The sequence below is a fragment of the Rhodnius prolixus genome, unplaced genomic scaffold (assembly GCF_049639745.1).
Source record: "Rhodnius prolixus isolate KJV_2025 unplaced genomic scaffold, Rpr scaffold_3, whole genome shotgun sequence".
NCBI classification, from domain to species: Eukaryota; Metazoa; Arthropoda; class Insecta; order Hemiptera; family Reduviidae; genus Rhodnius; species Rhodnius prolixus.
Genome location: NW_027411603.1, coordinates 26,193,119 through 26,214,368, shown reverse-complemented (window position 1 = coordinate 26,214,368; position 21,250 = coordinate 26,193,119). Strand labels below are relative to the sequence as shown.

Sequence of the window (21,250 nt, the reverse complement as noted above, 5' to 3'; positions counted from 1 at the left end):
GAGAAATGTCCTTAACACTAAAATAAACACAGAAAACAAACTTAATTTATAGAAAAAATAGTATTTACAATAGTTTTTTTTATACACTTCACATATAATGTTTTTTATTTTTATTTTATTTTATTTTTTTTTTACTTAAAAGATATAGTTTATTATTTTATTTTTTTTTTTACTTTTTATTAGGTCCAATCCGGGGTCACTAATTGTGCCGTTATATCACGTCGGGGTCACCAATTGTGGGTTTTACTAGTATTTACAATCAATTCTAATCACAAAAATATGCAGAACACCACAAAAACTCTTTATTTTTATATCTTGTTACAATTAGCAACGTGGTACATGAATCACATATACATATTGTTTTTTTACCGCCTAGCCGACTAGAAGGTTACATTTTTTAATCACAATAATATTCAGGCGGTCCCCCACAAGCACCACTGGCGCGTATCGAGGTTATGTTTAGTTAGTAGCATCTCTTGGAAGAACACACACCAAGTTTCAGCCAGATCGGTCTATTTCTTTGTGTTTGGCATTCGTTTGAATCGAGGAAGTCGAGTGATTTTCAAAAAATGGACGAAAAAGAATTTCGTGTGTTGATTAAACACTACTTTATGGAAGGCAAAACGCCTCAGAAGACTAAAGAGAAGCTTGATAAACATTATGGTGACTCTGCTCCTTCGATTAGAACAGTTTATAAGTGGTTTCAAAATTTTCGGAGTGGCCATATGGGCACAAGTGAAGCTGAACGTTCTGGACGCCCTGTTGAGGTTACTACTCCAGAAATCATTGATAAAATCCATGATATGGTGATGGATGACAGAAGAGTGAAGGTGCGTGAGATTGCTAGTGCTGTGGGCATCTCGAATGAACGGGTACATAATATTTTGCATCAACATTTGGACATGACAAAGCTATCCGCAAGATGGGTGCCGCGATTGCTCACGCTTGACCAAAAACGAAATCGTGTGAAGTGTTGCAAGGACGGTTTGCAGCTGTTCCAGAAGAATCCGCAGGACTTTAAGCGTCGTTTCGTCACTGTGGATGAAACATGGATACATCACTACACTCCTGAGACCAAAGAACAATCTAAACAATAGGTTACCAAGGGGAAATCTGCGCCAAAAAAGGCGAAGACCGTTCCTTCAGCCGGAAAGATTATGGCGACTGTCTTTTGGGATTCGCAAGAAATAATCCACATCGACTATCTGGAAAAGGGTAAAACTATTACAGGTGCATATTATTCATCGTTATTGGACCGTTTGAAAACCGAGCTGCAAGAAAAACGCCCACGATTGGCCCACAAAAAAGTCCTTTTACATCACGACAACGCACCAGCTCACACCTCAGCAGTTGTGGTCGCAAAATTAATGGAAATAGGGTTCCAACTCGTTTCACATCCCCCCTATTCTCCAGACTTGGCTCCCTCGGACTACTATTTGTTCCCCAATATGAAGAAATGGCTGGCGGGAAAAAGATTTTATTCAAACGAGGAGGTGATTGTAGAAACGAATGGCTATTTTTCAGACTTGGACAAATCCTATTATTCGGAAGGGATCAACAAACTAGAGCAGCGTTGGACGAAGTTTATAAGCCTAAAAGGAGGCTATGTTGAAAAATAAAAAAGGTTTACACCAAAAAATTAAGTAGTTTTTATTTTTGCACGGACTTTTCAAACGACCCTCGTAAAGTTATCAAAACACTGCTTGGTTGTTAATCACACGACTATGTTTATAAAAGTTAATTTTAAATCGTTTTCAACAATTTATGCTACCTAACGATTTATGCTAGTATTAAAAAAGAAATAGTACATCTGGAAGATATTTTTCTTCAATAATTCCATAAAAAATCTTAAATTGTATTTAAATATACATTAATGTAATCACCAAATTAGTGATTTTGGTCCTGTTAATGGATTCTTTAACTCTTTCTATATTCCACATAACTGGGCAAAAATGGTAAAACTCACCTTGTTGGTAGCGATGGTAATTACTAGTTTTCTTTTATGATTTTGATTGTATTTAACTGTTAGGTAACGCCCTCCAAATACTTCTTTCCTGTAGTCTCAAACAAATGTTCTTGTCGTCAGCGAAGAAAACGAAACTTTGTTTCATTGAGTACAGCGGGATTATGTTTCAACACCTTCATTCGATAAGAATCAGTAATGCACCTGCCTTCAACAAAGAATTAACAAAACCACCAAAGTTGTTGAAAATTATAATTTTTATGTTCCTAACTTGGAAGTCAGTTCATTAAGTTAGTAAGAATAATAGATGTGATTAGAGAAGGGATCTTAGATTTTTCTCTTTCTGGGAGTTTTAACCTCAGGTTACGCGCCCTAAAGTAAAAAAAAATAAAATTAAAAAAAAATTGGCAAGAGTGAGAATAGGTGTCAGATGTAAAAAATTAAGCCAAATATTCATCCCATTTTCTTCATGCGAGGTATGATTAACAAATTTTTTTATACTAGAGAATTTTTAATAATTTGTTTCAAAACCTTTAATGTCGGTTCGAAAATGATCTGAGAATGTCTCCGCAAACTCAACGATCAGAGCAGAGATAGTAAAGTTACAATTTAGTAATAAGTAATCGTAAAATTTAATTAGTTTTAGTGATATAAAGGGTGATCCATTTAAAACGCACCAATCGCTAATAACTTTTTAGGAAGGCGGAATTTCGAAAAAACCCACGAAGTAAACTATATGTTTTTTTTTTGTCTAATTTTCAAAAGTTACAATTTTATCTATTCGTAAACGGTTTTCAATATTAATTTTCCACCTGAAATACACGTTTTGGGAGGTCCTCTGACTGCAAAAAATGTTATTTGCGACGCAAAGAACAAAAATAATAATAATAATTGAAGATTTTAAAATATGAAGTGTAATGTAATGGTTGTGGGCGAATCAAGATAAATTTGTTTTATCATCAAATTAAAGCAACCATCACATCGTTTTAATGTACCCAGTATGCAAGACATCTTCACCTATGATTACGGTAGGAATATCTTGCCAGTGATGGGCGGGTGTTGGTCTAGTGGTCAAGAGCGTGGTTTTGTAAGTGGGAGATCCCCAGTTCGAATCCCGCGCATAACTACACTTTATTAAAAAAAGTATTATGATTTTTCAAGGAATAAGAATGACTGCATGCGCGGGATTCGAACTGGGGATCTCCCACTTACAAAGCCACGTTCTTGACCACTAGACCAACACCCTGGCAAGATATTCTTACCGTAATCATAGATCAAGAAGTCTTGCATACTGGGTGCATTAAAATGATGTGATGGTTGCTTTTATTAGATGATAAAATAAATTTATTCTGACTCACCCACAACCATTACATTACACTACATGTTTTAAAATCTTCAATTATTATTATTTTTTTACTTTGCATCACTAATAACATTTTTTGCAGTCAGAGGACCTCCCCAAAACGTGTATTTGTGGTGGAAAATTAATATTGAAAACCGTTCACGAATAGATAAAATTTAACTTTGATCTTAAATACTAATATTAGGGATATCGAAACGGGGTCATCGTCATTTTTCACAGTTTTTTTATGCAGTTTTCATAATCATTGTCATAACCAGTGGTCCTTATGAAACCTTAATTAGGTTTTTGGCCGTAACTCCGCTAAAAATGAAGGTACAGCATCGGGGGGTGGAAAAATTTGAAAACTAGACCAAAAAAAACATATAGTTTACTTCATGGGTTTTTTCGAAATTCCGCTTTCCTAAAAAGTTATTAGCGATTGGTGCGTTTTAAATGGATCACCCTGTATATAAAGTAGTGATAGAGAAAAATGTTTTATCTTACTACTCGGAGAGAAATAGTCAGGACAAGGACGTAGGATTGAAGTGAGAAAAGAATGGAGTATATAAGCCACTCCTCATTACGAGGGAATCATATAAAAACTTAAAAATTTCTGCTTAAACTGATTTAAAGGAAACGTATTCAATCAGCAACTTGCTTCATTACACAAGCCATGATTCAATCACTGCTCAAGCCCCTAATTCACGTTATTTAACAATCAGTTCACATTAGGTGCATTAAGTTTGGCTTTTATAATTATGATTAGAATATTATTTAGTGTATTTACTGTAATTAGTCTAATCTTTCTTTTTTCTTTTTAATTCCATCACCTCACAATCCCAAAATTTTTAACTCAACCACATCCCTCTAGGTACTCAATCTTCTCCTCAAACATTTTTACTTACTTGAAGAATCTAATAACATAAATTTTTCTATAAATTCTGATTCTTTAATCGAAATGAACGAAAAAACAAAAAACAACAGTATACTCAACATTGTGGAAAATATTTAAACTAATTAATTTTTTTTCTCAACTGCAATAACTATAAAAAAATATGTCTAGTAAATCTATTTTGAAAAAAAAAGGTTGTCAAATACAATTTATTTTTTAAAAATAGTGCATTATTTCTTTTTATAGCAAAATTTCACCACTAGCCCACCTGTTAGCCTTACATGGGTTTCTAGTAACGATCGATGCTCAATGTCCATCAATTTACTGTAACTGAGTTTTTATAAGGCGCATTATACTTTCCAAAATAGTCCCTACAGCACTTACTTAAATTTTTAACTACCATAAAATAGCATTCCTGTTTCATGAATAAGAAATGGAACAGAGGTTTGTTTTTTTTACTATGGTAAAATTGTAAAATTTCTACTATTCTTTTATTTTTCTTCGTTATTTTTAATTCTTTAAAAATAAAATTGGAATTTAGTACGTTATGTCCTTGGCCATAACTACTGTTACTGGCCTTGAAAAATACAACGAATTTGTGGAAACGTTGGCAATTAGAACAGGTTAAAAAAAGGAGTATTTATTTTAATCGGACCGTGAAGTATACTTTAAATAGAATTCTCATCATCCTTTAAAATATGAAAAAGGACCGATAAATTCTGATTTTAGCACTGAAAACAATTTATTAATGTTATACATAAAAGGAATATGGACAGAATACCACATACCTATGCTTATACAATTTCTCAAAAGCATTTTTTGATAAAATATTGAAAAGACACGGCTATATTCAAAATAGCAATCATTATTGAGTTTAAATATGATCCATATAAACAAATTATCGATTTTTAAGCTTGATGAAAATATCTAAAGTAGTTCAGTATTAATCACTTTTATTTCTTGTGTTTGTGCATTCTTTTGAAATTTATTGTCTGAGTCGAATGTGTAGTTTACAGCTCAGACAGAGGAATAAATAATATAAATTTCGTTTTAGCAATCTCTGTGCTAATTGTGGCCATATGTTAATGTGTCAACTTGACTTTATTTTTGTTTAACCTTTACTAATAGCTATGTTTGTGTTCAATTACCTTTTATTAGTTTTGCTTACTTCATTCTTCACAGTCGCTTAATTATAATTAAAATTCTAATTTCAGAGTGAAGTATAGGTTTCATCTGAAATATCAGTGCACGAATACTGTTTATTACTAAAGATAAGTCTTTCTGTATAATAAGGTAATTAGCGCAGGTTGAGTTTTCTTCATCTTATTCTCTGAATTTATTGGCAGGCAAGGTTTCAATGCGCTAGGGGAAGGATAATTTTACTGTCGTGTAAGAGAGAACGCGAGCTCCGAAATTACCCTTGATGAGTTAAATAATTTCTGAGCTATTTACTGCATTGCAACATGCTTTAGAACGCCATTAAAAAGGCGTTGTCGCACAACATTCATAGCATTAATGATTGAAAACCTCAGGTGTAAAATTTAATTATTGGTTTGTTAGGCACCATAGAACCGAACGGGCGAGGCCCACAAAGCTAAGGTGTATTGTGGTACTGGGTTTGATTCCCGGTCTAGGCCTTAGATTTTTATTTAATGGTTAATAAAAGAAATTTACAGTAAAGTATGATTGCTAGTTACTTTCATCCAAAATATCTAATTTGGTACTTGGACGTAAAAACTACTTGAGAAAATTGGCACCCCTCCATCAAGGCTCGAAGGCCATTAGGACGATCACAGGCTTCCTGAGGAGCCGTTGCAAAACAATAAAAATAAGTATCGAATGAGCTTGTCAACGTTTAATCAGGATATGGTTGTCAGGAAGAATTAGAAGAAATGAAACGATGTTAAATATGTATTCTTTAAGGGCAAGTTTTTCTTAGAGTTCGGTTCTTTGGAGAAGAAAGGCTGTTTTCTTTAGGTTATGTTCAGGATCACACTGTTAAGTATATACAGACAGAAATGGAGGAGTGCTATAATGTAACCCCTGAATCGCGATAGATTGGGTGACTGGCCATGCACCACGAAATGTAAATTAATCTAATCTTACGTCCAGTTTTTAGATTAGAGAATTAAGTATACGTAGAATGGATTCAAGTTTTTAAACAAATGTAAGAAAAATGGACCATTTTATCTTGCCTTAGAGCAGAAATTTCTAAATAAAGTATAAATACATTAAAATTACAAATTTTATAGAATATTATTGAAAAGCAATAATTTTTTCATACATTTTTGAGGGCTTTCAACCTTCATGTAAGCCACTGGGTTACAAGAATATAGTGGACAAATGGAACATTTTATTTTACAATATAAATATGTAAAGTATATATTTAAATTTGTATTAATAGCAGCAAAAGGGCCAAAATGCCATGTAAACTTGGCACCTGCTGCCATCTACAGCACTACTGAATATTTTTATTTTTACTAGACTACATATTCATGCAATTATTTATTTTACTATTTAGTTAGGTTAAGTGATTAATTGATGTGATTTTTAAATGTCAAATAAAAATAATCATAATGTCGATATAAAAACAATATTTATTATTGTGTGAATAATGTCATTATAATCTTGCCAGCCTTCATGGTTTTTTATCTTTTGACAATTTTTCAGTATTCAACGAATGTCGTTTATTCCTTTTAGTTTATCAATTTATTTCGGGATAACAAACCGCGGTTTCGCATCATTTGAGCTTCTTTAACTCTGCTAGTAGTTTTTTGTCATCCCCGCTTTTTCCTATCTAGTCAGAAATAAATTTTTTAAGAAAATTTTAAGGACATTTTACTTCACAGAGAAGTTCTCTGCTCTATACTTTCGGTTGCAGGTTCATCAAAAATAATTTTTCTCTTACGTCCCCATTTTACCTAAAAATGATTTTACAGATCTTACGTTGCTCCGAGACAGAATGATATCTCGTTCTCCACTTTCCTCAAAGCTAAGTAATCTGTATTTTTTCAATATTTATGGTAAGTTCTAATTCGAATGATTCCTATACCAAGAGGCTAAAAAATTTATTGATTTAGCTTTGAGCAGTTATGATTTGATTCTAAATCTACCAAATTCTGAACGTAGATGGTTCTAAATTGGAATATGATTTCCACGACGCCATACGATCCATTCCACCATTCTAATGTAGTGATGTTTTAAGGAAGGCTGGTGATGTACCGCAGCTTTATCTTAATCTTTCAAACGAACAGATAACTTTTTCCCCAATTTGAACGCAAATACGCCTAAAAAGAGGTATCAAAAACACTTTTTTCCAATAAGAAAACGAACAAAATTGTAGAGCGTTATAAAACACGTCTGTACTGTACAAACTCTGAACAGCAACTCTCACCAATAAGTTCCCATTGTTTGCATTAGACTCAGAAACTTTACACTTTGTAATTATTTAACTTCTTTGCCTTATTTGCTATCTGAGGTTAACAAATAAAATTGTCTTACTTCTAGACGCCCATCAAATTGCCTATCGAGATATCTCTTTACATGCCTGATGGTGTTATATCAACACGGGGGGCGATTCAGTGGCCACCTCGTTCACCGGATTTGAGAGCTATGACTATTTCCATTGGGAATACCTGAAAAACCAGGTGATTATTCATAACTTTTTTCTTATTTCTGCTTATCTAAAAGCATTTCTAAATCTAGGTGTATCAGAATCAAGCCGGGATTGCATCTGTAGATGAACTAAAGCAGAGAATAATAGATCCCTGTAACTCGGTTAAAGCCGAATCTATTTCTTTGGCAGTAAGGGGCAATTGGCAGGAATGAGCATGTCTATGCATCTCTAATGGTGGAGGCCAGTTCGAGCATGATCTGTAATATTAATGAGGAGTAAAATTTATAATAAAATAGTACTTTTCTTCTTATTCAAGCAAAAACCGTTATAATATTATCATTTTGAAATTTCTTATAAGTTAATTATTATTAACTTGTAAAATATCGCTCACAGAAAAAAACCGTTCAAGTAAATTTTTCTTTAAAAAAATAGAGGAATCTATTTCTGAAATAAAAACCACACCTCCCCATTTGAAAAAATGAAGTTGGTGTCTGTATCTTGCTTCTGGAAGCACCGAAAAAAATTTACAAATTAAATTTGGATTTCTAACAAAAAACTAAGGGAACACGTATTTTTTAGGTTTTTTTTTTTTCTAGGTATCTTAGTTTCCGAGAAAAAGTCGATATCCACATAGCTTGGGACACCCTGTATTTCAGTCAAAAGATGTAATAAAAGTTTTTTGAGATTGGGCTTAATTCCCATTTAGTGACGTTGATAGGGGCGGAAGAACATAGTTTCTATCAACATTTTTTATAGCAAACAAAATATAGCTGAGTGCGGAATTCGAACTGCGGATCTCACTACCAAAAGTACGCTTCTTAACTACCATACCAATATCTGCCCCAACAGAGAATAAATAATGCTTGTATCCCAAATTTTATGACTAAAATGAATAAATGATTTTTTATTAAAACAATGCAGCTTGAGCTATAAGTTTAACACGCTTTTAGGGAGTAGTACTTTCACTAAAACTATAGGCAATTGTCGGTCAGATTATTTAAAGACACTGCATAAACAGCTATTATTAACTCTGCAGTACTAAGGTTCATTGTCCTATCTTAATAATTATGACTGGTGCCAAGATTTGCTATAGTTTTTATGGTAAGTTGTAAAACGCTAATCTTAAGAAAATAATAGGTCCTTAATGTTTTTAATAGGTGCATTCTCTGCATTTTTAGATCTTTTCAAGTAAGATATTCAAAAGTACAAAATGATCTTTCATTAGTCTAACGTATGATCTGAGCAAGCTATGTTACGATTTTGTTAGTGGCAAATGTTACCAACATTTACTATAGAAATTACAATTAGAGTTACAAATTTATATTCTGCTATTAAAACCTAAAAATTTAAAACCATCAATTACGATGCAATAACGTATAGATATGTATTATCAATATATATCGTTAATATTTGTCCTTCTAACAATATTAACATGAGTTACAGAAAGATGCAATTAAACTATTTAGCAACGTATTTCATAAATTGATCAAAATGTCAAAAATGCAAAATTAGAAAGAAAAAAAGTTATTGTGTTTAAATATATAATATTTTTTACTTGCCTTAATAAGTTATTTGAGCCAACAACTTCAAACATGAATTTTTATAAAGCACAGCTGAAACATTAGAAATGCACAAGATCAAATTTTAAAAGGAATGTATAAAATAAAAAAATTACACTAGTCAGAAAAAGTTAAAATAATAATAATAATAGTCGGTAAAGCAAATTTTCGGAGATGATTTTGACAGAAACATTTTGTGTTGGTTTCTGGAGTTCTAGTTCCTAGCTAAGAAAACGCCTAGTTTTCAAACTTGAAAACAACTTAACCAAACACATAATAAAGATAAAGCCTTTTACAAGATAGGTGACGAGAAATTATAAGATTAAACACATCAGGAGTTTATCTAGATTTGAGGACAAATCTAATGTTAGGTGGACTACATCACTTCGTTGAGATTGAGAAAGTAAAGTGCGTTGTCAATTCCTTTTTCTGCTAATGTCGTGTACTTTTTATTTTTTTGTTTGTTCATTTGGTAGAATTATAAATTAATTTGCACAAGACAAAGAGTGAAGCTTAATCCTCGTCCAATTTTGAATAAATATTTTTATAGCTAATGTGTAGAATGCTGGAGCTGACCACAAAAATTGTACGATTTGTTGTAAAGCTTCCAAAACAGGCTCCAACATGTATGTTATTTTGGCTCCAGGAAATAGTTCCTTTGCCAGATTGTTCAAGTCAGATTCTCTTTTCTCTGATCAACATTGTCTGGAATATAATGAGAGTGGATTGCCAAAAAAATAAAAATAAAATCTAAATAGCTTTGATAATTGCTTATAACTCCATGTCTCCTTCGTTTTTATTTAAAAAAAAAAAAACTTTTTGGCAGTGAAAGTTCTCCTGTCCACTGTAATATCAGTGTTACATGGAGTGCTTTAGGTGCTGCAGATTGGATTTTAACATAAAGAATACAGTCAGATTTGAGATCAATAATGTGTAAATGTTTATATACAGTCTTGAGAGTCTGATCAGACTTGAACACTCTCTCGAACAGGATGATCAGCAGATAATAGTGTAACATATTAAGTAGAGTGGACACACAAGATATTCGTTGCGACAACTAAATTTTGAGGTAGATAACAAGATGTTATCTCTTTTTGGGATTTCAAAATTTTCATGGAAGAGCAGCATAACAAATTATGCATACCTGCATATAAACATACAGTAATAGTGACACATTTAAAAATACCTAATTGCATGAATGTTACGTTACACTAAAATGGCATTTTAGAGGAATACCACGAAGCTATATTAATCTAGTATTTATAGTAAAATATTTCGCATAAAAAAAAAGTTCTTTCACACGCCAAAAATTTTCCACAAAACCACTTTTTCAGTCTCAGGGGATCTCAAAATGGTTATTTCTGGTGAAAATACAATTATTCTTTACCTACCATTAGTAAGAGTAAGAAATAATAACAAACCATAATGTTTGTACATTCATTATGTTCTCAGACAAAATATTTTGTTTTTAAAATACGGTAACATGGCTATTCTTGCTTATTTGACTAGACAATTTTAGCATGTTATTGAAAGTTTAAAAAAATAGAAAATGTAGATTGGATTTAGTTAAAAAAATAACATCTCTCCATTCCTTTTAAAGCCGGGATGTGTATGTTTGTTTTGGACACAGCTATCACCCACACCAATAAAAGACATACGTCAATGAGAACCGATTTTTTTTTTAACTGTAGCTTTATTACTTACTAAAGAACTAACAAATTATCTAAGCAATGACATATTATTTTAACAGATTTTAATTTCATTTTATCGTTTTGAAAATTGAAACACTCTTTCAAACACAATTAGATTCACAAGTACCATTAAAGGAAAATCAAGTGTTTTTTGTTTCTTTTAAATAAAAAATAAATAAAATTGGGCTGTTAATACTTTTAATGTATAAAACATTAATTAAGTGGAAATAATTAAATAATATTTAAAAACAAAAATAAAAAAACTTTTTATCGCTTTTCAAGTTTGTGGAGCCATTCACTTTTTGAGGCAGACGTCATCTTAATCAGTCATCAGTCAATAAAACACAGATTTCTACACCAGTCAAGTTTTTCATGTAACTATTAAAGTTTCACTACCAATGGCTAGCCTCATCTTTGTCAACGATTCTTCATCATCGGTCTTCAACACCCTTTTCACATAAAAAAAAAAAATGTGAGTTATGGAGGAACATAACAGTTATCCTGTCCCAATATTTTGATTCAATCTTTTGGTCATCGACAGTTCCGAACGTTGGTTCATCTTGAGGATTTGTTTATGAATAATGTGTACAATAGATCAAGACTTTACTATGATCACCATTTGCACTTAATGTACTCTGATATTATATACAGAAAAGAAATTAACACATTAAAAACTAACCGTTCACCATCGAAAAGAACTCTGCTGTTTTCCAGTATTGCCGACCCTACCAAAATAATTACGGGAGTCACTCTAATAGAGAATCAGTATTGATCAGAATTTACTCCAAGTTGTCATTTTCCTTTTTTCTGCTTTTCTTTCAAAGGATCCTCCTAGAAAAATTGAAAATAATCTTTCTTGTATTGTTTAAAAAAAAAGTTCTTCAAAGAAGATTAATACAAATCTTAATTTTTGCTACAAAACTAAAAACAAATATTAAACCTATTAATAAATGATAGAACATCCGGAAACAGGATATTTAGTTATTTTGAAATAATTTTGATTAAATAAAGTAAAAAATTGAATAAATTATTTAAATAATTAACAACTTTAATTTCAAAAGTTTTAAAATTTACAAAATATTCTTTCTATGTGATTTCAGTACACTTTAGCTGTCGTTTTGGCTTTAATCCAGTAATATTACCTGAGATGTACAATAGGCAAAAAAAGTATTTGCACACCCTGTTATTTCAAGGTTTCATATAAAAAAAAATCGCTTTTTTACCCAAATTACGTTTATTTAACTTCTTAAATCAAACACTATAAGATGATAAATAAAAATATGCAAAAGAGTCAAATAAATTAAGTATAAAGAACATAATGTTATTTTATACTGCAAAAAAAGTATTTGCACAGCTGTAATTTGGGATCTCTTGACATGTAAATAAAACAAATGCCCTAACAAAAGAGGATTAACGTCACCTTTGGTACTGTCTATACTCCCTTTACTAGATTCATTAGTTTTAATTGTGTTTTCAACTAGTGCATTGAGATGGCTCCAAAATCTAGAAAAATTCCTGTGAGTGTGAAACAGGAAGTGCTTATATTACATCGTGCTGGAAACAGTAATAGAGAAATCGGAAATAAAGTAAATTTATCGTTTTTAACAGTGAGGTATATCATTAAAAGAGGAACAACAGAAAATAAACAGCGAACAGGTCGACCAAGAGCCTTAAATGAACGGGAGAGGAGGAAGGTCGTCAAAGACACGCTGAGGAAACCAACTCACAGCGCTCAAAAACTTGCGCATGACCTGGCGTCTTGTTCAGGAAAGACGGTTACACCTCAAACAATAAGAAACGTCCTTCACAATAAAGGCATACGAGGCAGGCGACCCTTAAAAAAGCCATTTATTAGTGAGGTTAATAGGAAAAAACGTCTTGAGTTCGCCAAAGAATTTGTTAAAAAACCTGTTGAATTTTGGGAAAAAATTATTTTTTTCTGATGGAAGCAAGATTGAGGTTTTTAAACCACAAAATATAATAACAATCTGGAGAAGAAATAAAACTGGTTTGAATACAAAAAATATATTAAAAACTGTTAAGCATGGAGGAGGATATATCTTGGTTTGGGGCTGTATGGCTTATTCTGGGGTGGGTAATTTAGAAGGTTTTGAGGGCATAATGACAGCTCGGTCTTATTTGGAGGTGTTGCGAGGCAACTCGAAGGCAAGTGCTGTAAAATTATGTTTGGAGAACGATTTTCATTTCCAGCAGGATAACCATCCAGAACATACGGCCAACATTACAAAAGAATGGCTCCTTTATAATGCCCCAAGAAGATTACTGAACCCACCTCAATCACCAGACCTGAACCCAATTGAAAATCTGTGGCATATTTTGGACAGGAAAGTCCGCCAGACCTCTATTACAAGTAAGGAGCACTTAAGACAAGTGTCAGTTAATTCCTGGAACAATTTATCAGATGAGGTGACAAGAAATTTAGTTGAATCAATGCCAAGGCGTTACAAGCCGTAATTGAAGCTAAAGGTATGCACACTAAATATTAAGGACAATGTTATGATTGGTTATGGGTCAACCAAATTATTTTTTGAAATGTTTAACTAGGTGTGCAAATACTTTTTTTGCAGTATAAAATAACATTATGTTCTTTATACTTAATTTATTTGACTCTTTTGCATATTTATATTTATCATCTTATAGTGCTTGATTTAAGAAGTTAAATAAACGTAATTTGGGTAAAAAAGCGAATTTTTTTTATATGAAACCTTAAAATAACAGGGTGTGCAAATACTTTTTTTGCCTATTGTATTTATCAGCTGCTTACCTCTTCATGTTGCATCCAGGTGACAACCCTACAGGCGCATCATATTTAAACAAAACTCAGAACAATATGTAAATTTAATTATAATATATTTGTTATAAACATAAAATTCTGTAGTTTTCTTCTTTAAAAGATTATTTTATTTAGCTATTTCTATAGGCTTTCTTTAACTCAATCTTCATTAGTTTGCAAGGACTTCATTATCATCCGGAATTTTAGGAAAATTAGAGTACGCGAATGTAATACCTAATACTTACTATTGGATTATTAACTCCATTTCTTTTCCGTCTTAAGACAAACCGAAGTTTTTTGGAAGTCTATTTTTGCAGGCGATTTTGTTGTCAAAGGTCCTATTCTGATCGTCAGAGAATTCTCAAGCAATTTGTATCTATGGTAGATAAACAATTTTAAATTTCAACGGTCTCATTTGATTTGACCTATTATCAGAAGTTTAACCTCAATGAAATTTGCAATTCATTAAAAAGTAATGAAAAAAAAAATATGCGTTTTTAATTTCAATTCAACGTAACTTTTGTTCCAAAAAGCTCCAGATAACTTTGGAATCACCCGCTGTGATACCAAGATTTCTACAAAATCGGCAATTCCATGTTCCCCTAAGAAGACGGTAGTCTATGCACCGAGTTACTTTAGAATTACTTCCAGCGCAGAGGTACTCTGTATCCATTGTTTCTTAGCAATGTACATGAAAGTACCTTTAAACTTGCCCAGTAATATTCACTCCATACAACATTTGAAGAGCTTTCCACTTCACTTACCTTACCTTCTCGCACTTGCTGTTATTTGTGAACCATCAATTAAGCACGACTCCATTACTCTCCAAACTTTAAATGACAACGATATGAATCTTCTGCTTTATCCTTCTATTCATTAGATTTGCAGCAGAACTATTAACTGATAACAGTAAAAATTTCATAACCAATAGATTCTTTAAATAAATTTGGGTAAGCTCAATGTTTTATTTAATTTGTATTCATGCATAAGCATTAGCCCTTTTACATTTTTAGTAATAGAGAATAAACAAACAGCAAAAAAATGAATTAATGGATGAAGTGGAATAAAAATTATAAAATACACCATACAAAATATTAAAGAGAGATCCAAACAGCTTCCGCATGCTAACATATTATAAAAATATCATTTTAAGTTATTTTGTTTCCCCTTTATTCTAATAATGAATTATTCAAATGTTTGTTCAAACATGTGAATAGCTTTAATGTATACTTGATAAGCAAGCTGCAACTGCCTTAGGATAGAAATCAATAAATTAGTTATTGTAGACTTTACGAGTAGTTCGTCAAAACCGTGTTGTTCCCGCATTATGTGTAGAAATTAGTGGCAGTAAATAAGCATTGTTTTGTTAAATATGATAATGAATATGTTTAATCGCTAACACTTGGTGATATAACAAAAACTATCATACTTAATTTTCAGTTTTGGGGTAAACGAAACTCTTGGAAAACGCGAACATCCTGGCCAATTAAGAGCCAGGATCAGAGCAATGTGTAGTGCCTGGCAGTCTTGAACTACTATTATTTTTATATAATTAGATTGTGCATAATAAGCAGTGTAGAAAAAAAGAATATAAAAATTTTATGAAATTTACCGAGGTATGTTTCTGAATAATTGTAGTAAACTATAAAAATAACATTAAGCATTTATTTAATAAGCTAAAATGAGATGTTTTAATTAATTAATTTTTAATTAGTATAAATGTTACTATAAAAATAAATATAAATAGAATGTGAAAAGAACTATACTAGTATTTTTTGTTTTTTAAATTTATTTTTTCTGGTCAAGGAATGTCTACCTTTGTGAGTGCTCAGGGTGGTTATTTGCAATTGTGTCTCCCTAATTCCCAGAAGATTTTTAGCATTTATTAGTGTGTGTATGTATGAACAGTATGTAAGAGTTACATGTAGAGTTGGAAGTAAGCCAGTTGGAAGTTGTATCCAATACCCAATGACACAGAACAAGGTGGCACAAAGCATCGCTGTCCTCTTTGTCAACCCTTCTAACAAATTACGGTTTTATTTAACTATATATTTGATAAGGAACCCATTAATCTGGAATAAAAACTAAATGTTTGATTGGAATGATCAATAGAGGGAAATCTGCTTAGATTAGTTCTAACAATTCGATATGTCTTTGTTGTGGAGGCCCCAAACTAACAGTTACTGCTTCCCTTCAAGTTCTAAAGCTGAGCGTACCTAAAATATTTAAAATAAATATATTTTTGCACAAGTTTTTTTTGTAACTATCTAGATCTCAGCTTATAAATGCTTCTATGATTACTAAAACAAAAAAAATCATGAAATATGTGCTCAACAAATTAACGAAGTTTGATGCCCAAGAGTTATATAAAATCTTTGATCGAAGTCCTTATGTCTATTGTATCCAAGACGGTTTTCGACTTTCATCCCATATTCAGAGATACATTAATCAGTTTGGTTTAGAGATTTCCACTTCACTTACCTTACCTTCTCGTTCTTGCTTTCATTTGTGAGTCAACAATTAAGCAACGAGTTAGTCCAATATCTTTTGGCTTCACAAACCTCCAACATTTCCTTGAGTAGGTGGCGACAAGATCTGTCTTTTTAGAAAGAGGAGACGTTTTATATTTAGCAAGCATTTACATTCCACTTTACGGGCAATAATGGCTCTGATGTGGAGCCTTTGCACTCAAAATCACATAAAAGAAAATTCGTTGGTCTAAACAGGTTCCATACAGCCACAATGTGTTGGCAGCCGTTGAATGATTAACTCTGTTAGGACCAGTAGTTCGTGAAAGTATAGCTTCCTCTTCCTAGCAAAATAGGCAAGATCATTAACCTCACCAATGCGTTGGGTAGAGGCATTCTGAATCCACGAGAAGCACTTTCTAAGTGGAACTAATGCCTGAAAGTTTAAGAGATCTTAATAAGGAATATTTCTGCGTTTAATTTAGAAGCGTTAATTCCGGTGGGAAAAACTTATTAAAATAAGTTCCCACTCCAGTGGTTCGGCCAAATAGATCAGCTGATCCAAACGAGTGAATTTCCAGCTGTTCTCTAAATGTTTTTACAACCTGCTGTTAGTACTTTCTTGCCTTATCTAGTCCGATTACTAAAGAATATTTGAATTCACATTTCAATTCCTTCATGAACCTATTCCCCTTTGACATTTCAAGATAAGTGCCTCCTACAAATGTAAAGCCGCAGATAGCTTTTACCTAAAGTAAAAGTTAGTTTACTTCTACGGTGGACTTTGCCTAAAATCCTCTCTTCAAACAGAAAGTAAGTGGAGGTTTTCATCATTTGGCTTGCATGTTGTATTAATTTTATTTATATAATGCGCTTCAACACCTAAGGTAATGAAACCCGGAGCTTTTTTCAAAGTCACTGCTAGCCTCCAGACAGTGTGTTCTCTTTTTACATTGAAACAGCTGGAATTGAACCTGGGATCTCCGCGTGGGGTTCCAGTGAGCTAATTTCCTTTCTACATAATTACTATTATTGCTGGAATTATTATCATTCCAAATTTTAATATTTCCATCATCACTGATGGTTACGGTGACCATTATTTTTGTATCAAAAAACAGGACAAGGAGCAAAAAAAACCTATAAAAAATATTAATACGTTTATTAACTCGAGATCGGTTATTACAAAACAATGGCCATATAATATGGCCCATGTTCAACCGAAACTGAGCGACTACTTGCACTATACACTTATTAATTAGTAACAAAATGTAAATAGTAACTTTTGTAAATAGAAAAAATAGTCAGGCTTTTAAAATTACAACAAAATTTTGTTTTAATGTCACATTCTTTAAAACTATACTAACGACAATAATATACAAATATATCTAATTTTCACAATATGAAGATCAGATCTTAACAAAATCATACATAAATCTTCGAAAAAATATTCATATTTTCATTAATTTCATTGAGTATAATTAAAATTTCATTGAAAAACAGTACAAAACAGTACAAATGAATAAAAAACAGGACATTTATGCTTAAAAAAAAAAGGACAGCGTCTTAAAAAACAGTACTGTCCTGCCAAAAACAGTACGAATGGTCACCGTACTGATGGTACGCTTTACATCAGTAGCTGTATTCCAATTTTTTAAATCTTAGGCGCAAGTTTAGGTATGTTTCGTTCCGAGCCAGAAACTTACGGAAGGACAATAGCACTTATTACCGGTCTAGTTTTGGTCTCACAGGTTCTCCTCCGAGCTTACAATTTTTATGTTGTTTTGTTATTCTTGTATTATTATTTGAAACTATGGCGAAATATACTTTATATCCTGGTTGTGTTGTCACAAAGCTGGATCATTCTTTACTTACGTTAATACGACCAATAGTATTTATAGTTTCCTAGTTTTGGCATGCGAAAATTATTGATCTAATAATTTTTGGAATTATTTCTTAATTTGTGCTTAACCTTCATTTTTATAGGTTTCATTGGAAGACTATCCTTCATTTTGGCATATTATTTTCTAAATTCAACTCCAGCCCACTTACACACAATTCCTTTTGATCTCTGAATCTTAATTCTTGTTTTTTAATGACATCAAGGATAAGAGTTTTTAGACATATCTAGTTGGGCGTATTCAGAACTTTTAAAACATAATCTTGATTTTATAAAGTAGCAAAATAAAGGCAATTGATAGGTATCCAGATACAAAAACAGTCTGCAGTATTTTGAGTGATTGTAATTGGAGTACAAGTAATTGTAACGGTAACGTTCTAGAACTGTCATCTCATACACATAATAGCTTTCAAAATGCGTGAGCACACAGAAATATCTTTTCTTACAAGTATTTTTGTTTTTAGCAAACAAATCAAGCGGGAGGTTAAGTTAAATATATTTTCTTATAAATATGTACATATTATAGAAAAACTAAGTTAAATAAAGATCAACTGAAGGACTTTTTTGAAACAGACCTTCATCACACTTAATAACAGATTTAGTACAGGCACACTTCGGGCTCTACAGCTAATTAAAAAAAAGGAAAAATAGCAATACCTGGAGTGTAAGAGTCTGAGAATGTAGTCAAGTCTAATAAAATCTGCAATGACTTATAAAAAAAAATTATAACATCGAGAACTTGTTGACGAAAAATTGATCAATATTATTGCTCTGATAACATCGGGAAAATAGTCAGACGTAGATGCCCAAACCTAGAGCGCTCTTATGAAAGAATGGCTACCGTTTTACAGAAAATTTAGAAAATAATGACAGAGAACAAGGACTAATAATAAAAATGATTTTATTATTAGGAAAGGTTTTCTCAAATAACTGAATTAAGGCTTATTTTTGGGTTTTTAATTTAAAGATCTAAACCATTAATTCTAACATTCTCTAAATTTAAAATTTGTAATTAATAATGCATCTAATCCTGGTCTCGTTCAATTTTCGTTGCCATAATTTAATACCTTAAATTAATCTTCGATTCCAACTGGAAGTATAGAAAATAAAAACCCACAAGTATTAATTACAAACCGAAAGAGATTTTTTCATCCTCAGAGTGTGGATTGGCATAACCATTGTTAAGAATCAAATTAAACAATTACTATAATACTAACAACTCTATTAAATATACAGTTACTAAAATTAAACACAAAACTGCGAGTAAACCAAACCAATATTTAGGTATATTAAATTAAATTTCACATGTACAATTATCAAAAAACAAATTGATCAAGGAAGATTCAAATTTAAACCCCACACTATACGTCACGACACATTATGAAATATCCCACTCCGGCTTCTTGGGACCCTTGGCCAGAAATGTTCATTACTTTTCATTGTCCTAAGGTAAACCCATCATCGCTCTTCCTACAAGGGAATCCTGGTTTAACACAAAATTTCCAACATGGACGCCCGTTAACCATTTTTATCACTAGAGCCTAGAGTTTTGAATTTCCAAAAGTATTTTTCAATTTCAAAATACAAAAAAACTAACATTCTGAAATGTGCTGTGTCCAAGATTTATGTCCAATCAATTATCATTTCGCTTTACTAAAGAGCTAGTAGCGTAACGACTTTATCCCTTACAGGGAATCTTTGTAACATCTTTCCCGGTACAATTAGATAGTCATTGAGTGGGTTCCTCTGGTCATTCTGCATACGTTTAATGAAGTTACACGGGTTCAGAACCTGCTCTTGGAATTACCAAGGGCACTGTGCGAACAGCTCTTAAACAATGGCTTTGGAGAGAATATGAAAAACCCTGGTAAGATGTTCGAGGTATTCAACATAGTATAAAAGTACTATTCCCAATCTGTGTAAAATCAGAACAGAGGAGGCGCTAAAGCTAGGTAGAAATCACATTATTCTGTTAACTAGCCTCATTACAGGGCACGGCAGGTTCAGAAAACATCTTCACAGAATAGGTTTATTTAATCCAGTACCAGACTGAAGGCTTTTCCAAGAGGAGGAGGAGGAAGAAACGGTTTCACCCATCCTGTTTGATTGCGCCCGTGTCGCAAGATTGCTTTATTAGATATTTGGTACTTTGCAGCCAGAGAATATCATACCATAACAAAAACTAGTGATAAACTTACTGGACCTAGTAAAAGGAGGATGATTTACCTATAGATTTCCTAGGGGATGAGAGCTCTTGGTTGTGCTGCCTCAGGATAACAGGACCCGCCCCTTGGCCATAATAAGAAAGCAAAATTCACATTATTTGGAAAATTACAAAAGCATAAACATAATCTACAGAAGTTGTATAATTTTTTTCCAACAAAAGTCCAATGATTCCAATAAACCCTAAAGAATTTATCAACTGTTTTTATGAAAATTATTAAAATCAAACAAAGGTGCCACCAACATACATGGCAGAATAGTAAAAATATAAAATCTATTATATCTTATTTAGCCAAGTAGCTATACGGATGCCAAAGCAAAGACATATTTAACTAACGTCATTAATCATATGTCCGCAGGAGTCGGCGCATCCACCTAGTCCGCGTCTACCTTGCCCGCACTCTTGTGCCCAAATAAAATTCAGTATGTAGAGAGTGCTGTTAAAATCGAGCCAATTGTACGTCAACCAAAATAATCAGCTGGTATCTATGTAGCTTACTAGACTATACTATCGTATCAATAGGGTTGTTTTCTTTTTGCAATTTTTTTTTTTTTTACTAAGTTTTAAATATATATATGAATTCACTACTTGTGTTTGCCAACATTTTATTTCTGAAATAATAACACAATAGTTTCTTAGCTGAATATATTTAGTTCAAAATAGAAATCAAATACAACTCTTTTATTGGCCTAAACTTGAACGTTTTTTTGAATAATAATTAAAACTTAAGTTTAATTATACTAATTATAAATGTCTCAATCAACAGAAGAGAAAACTTGTGTGAGTGGTAAATGAACGAGTTAC

At 32.2% G+C, this 21,250-nt stretch overlaps 2 long non-coding RNA genes across 3 annotated transcripts in view; one reads left to right on the top strand and one right to left on the bottom strand.

Moving 5' to 3' along the window:
- Positions 1–1,972: 1,972 nt before the first annotated feature.
- On the bottom strand, positions 1,973–20,748 carry LOC141453567 (uncharacterized). 2 transcript variants are annotated; one of them, XR_012458070.1, is made up of 5 exons: positions 18,880–20,748; positions 14,622–14,757; positions 11,743–11,894; positions 9,369–9,426; positions 1,973–2,167 (listed from the first exon to the last, which is right to left on the bottom strand). It is a non-coding gene; the product is annotated as an uncharacterized lncRNA (long non-coding RNA). The 2 variants fall into 2 exon arrangements; XR_012458071.1 differs by lacking the exons at positions 1,973–2,167; positions 9,369–9,426; positions 18,880–20,748 and adding exons at positions 11,204–11,512; positions 16,339–16,807.
- LOC141453566 (uncharacterized) overlaps positions 16,937–21,250 on the top strand; it is a 16,446-nt gene continuing 12,132 nt past the window's right edge. Inside the window, exon 1 of the long non-coding RNA XR_012458069.1 lies at positions 16,937–17,138. This is a non-coding gene — a long non-coding RNA (uncharacterized lncRNA). The remainder of the gene's footprint in view (positions 17,139–21,250) is intronic.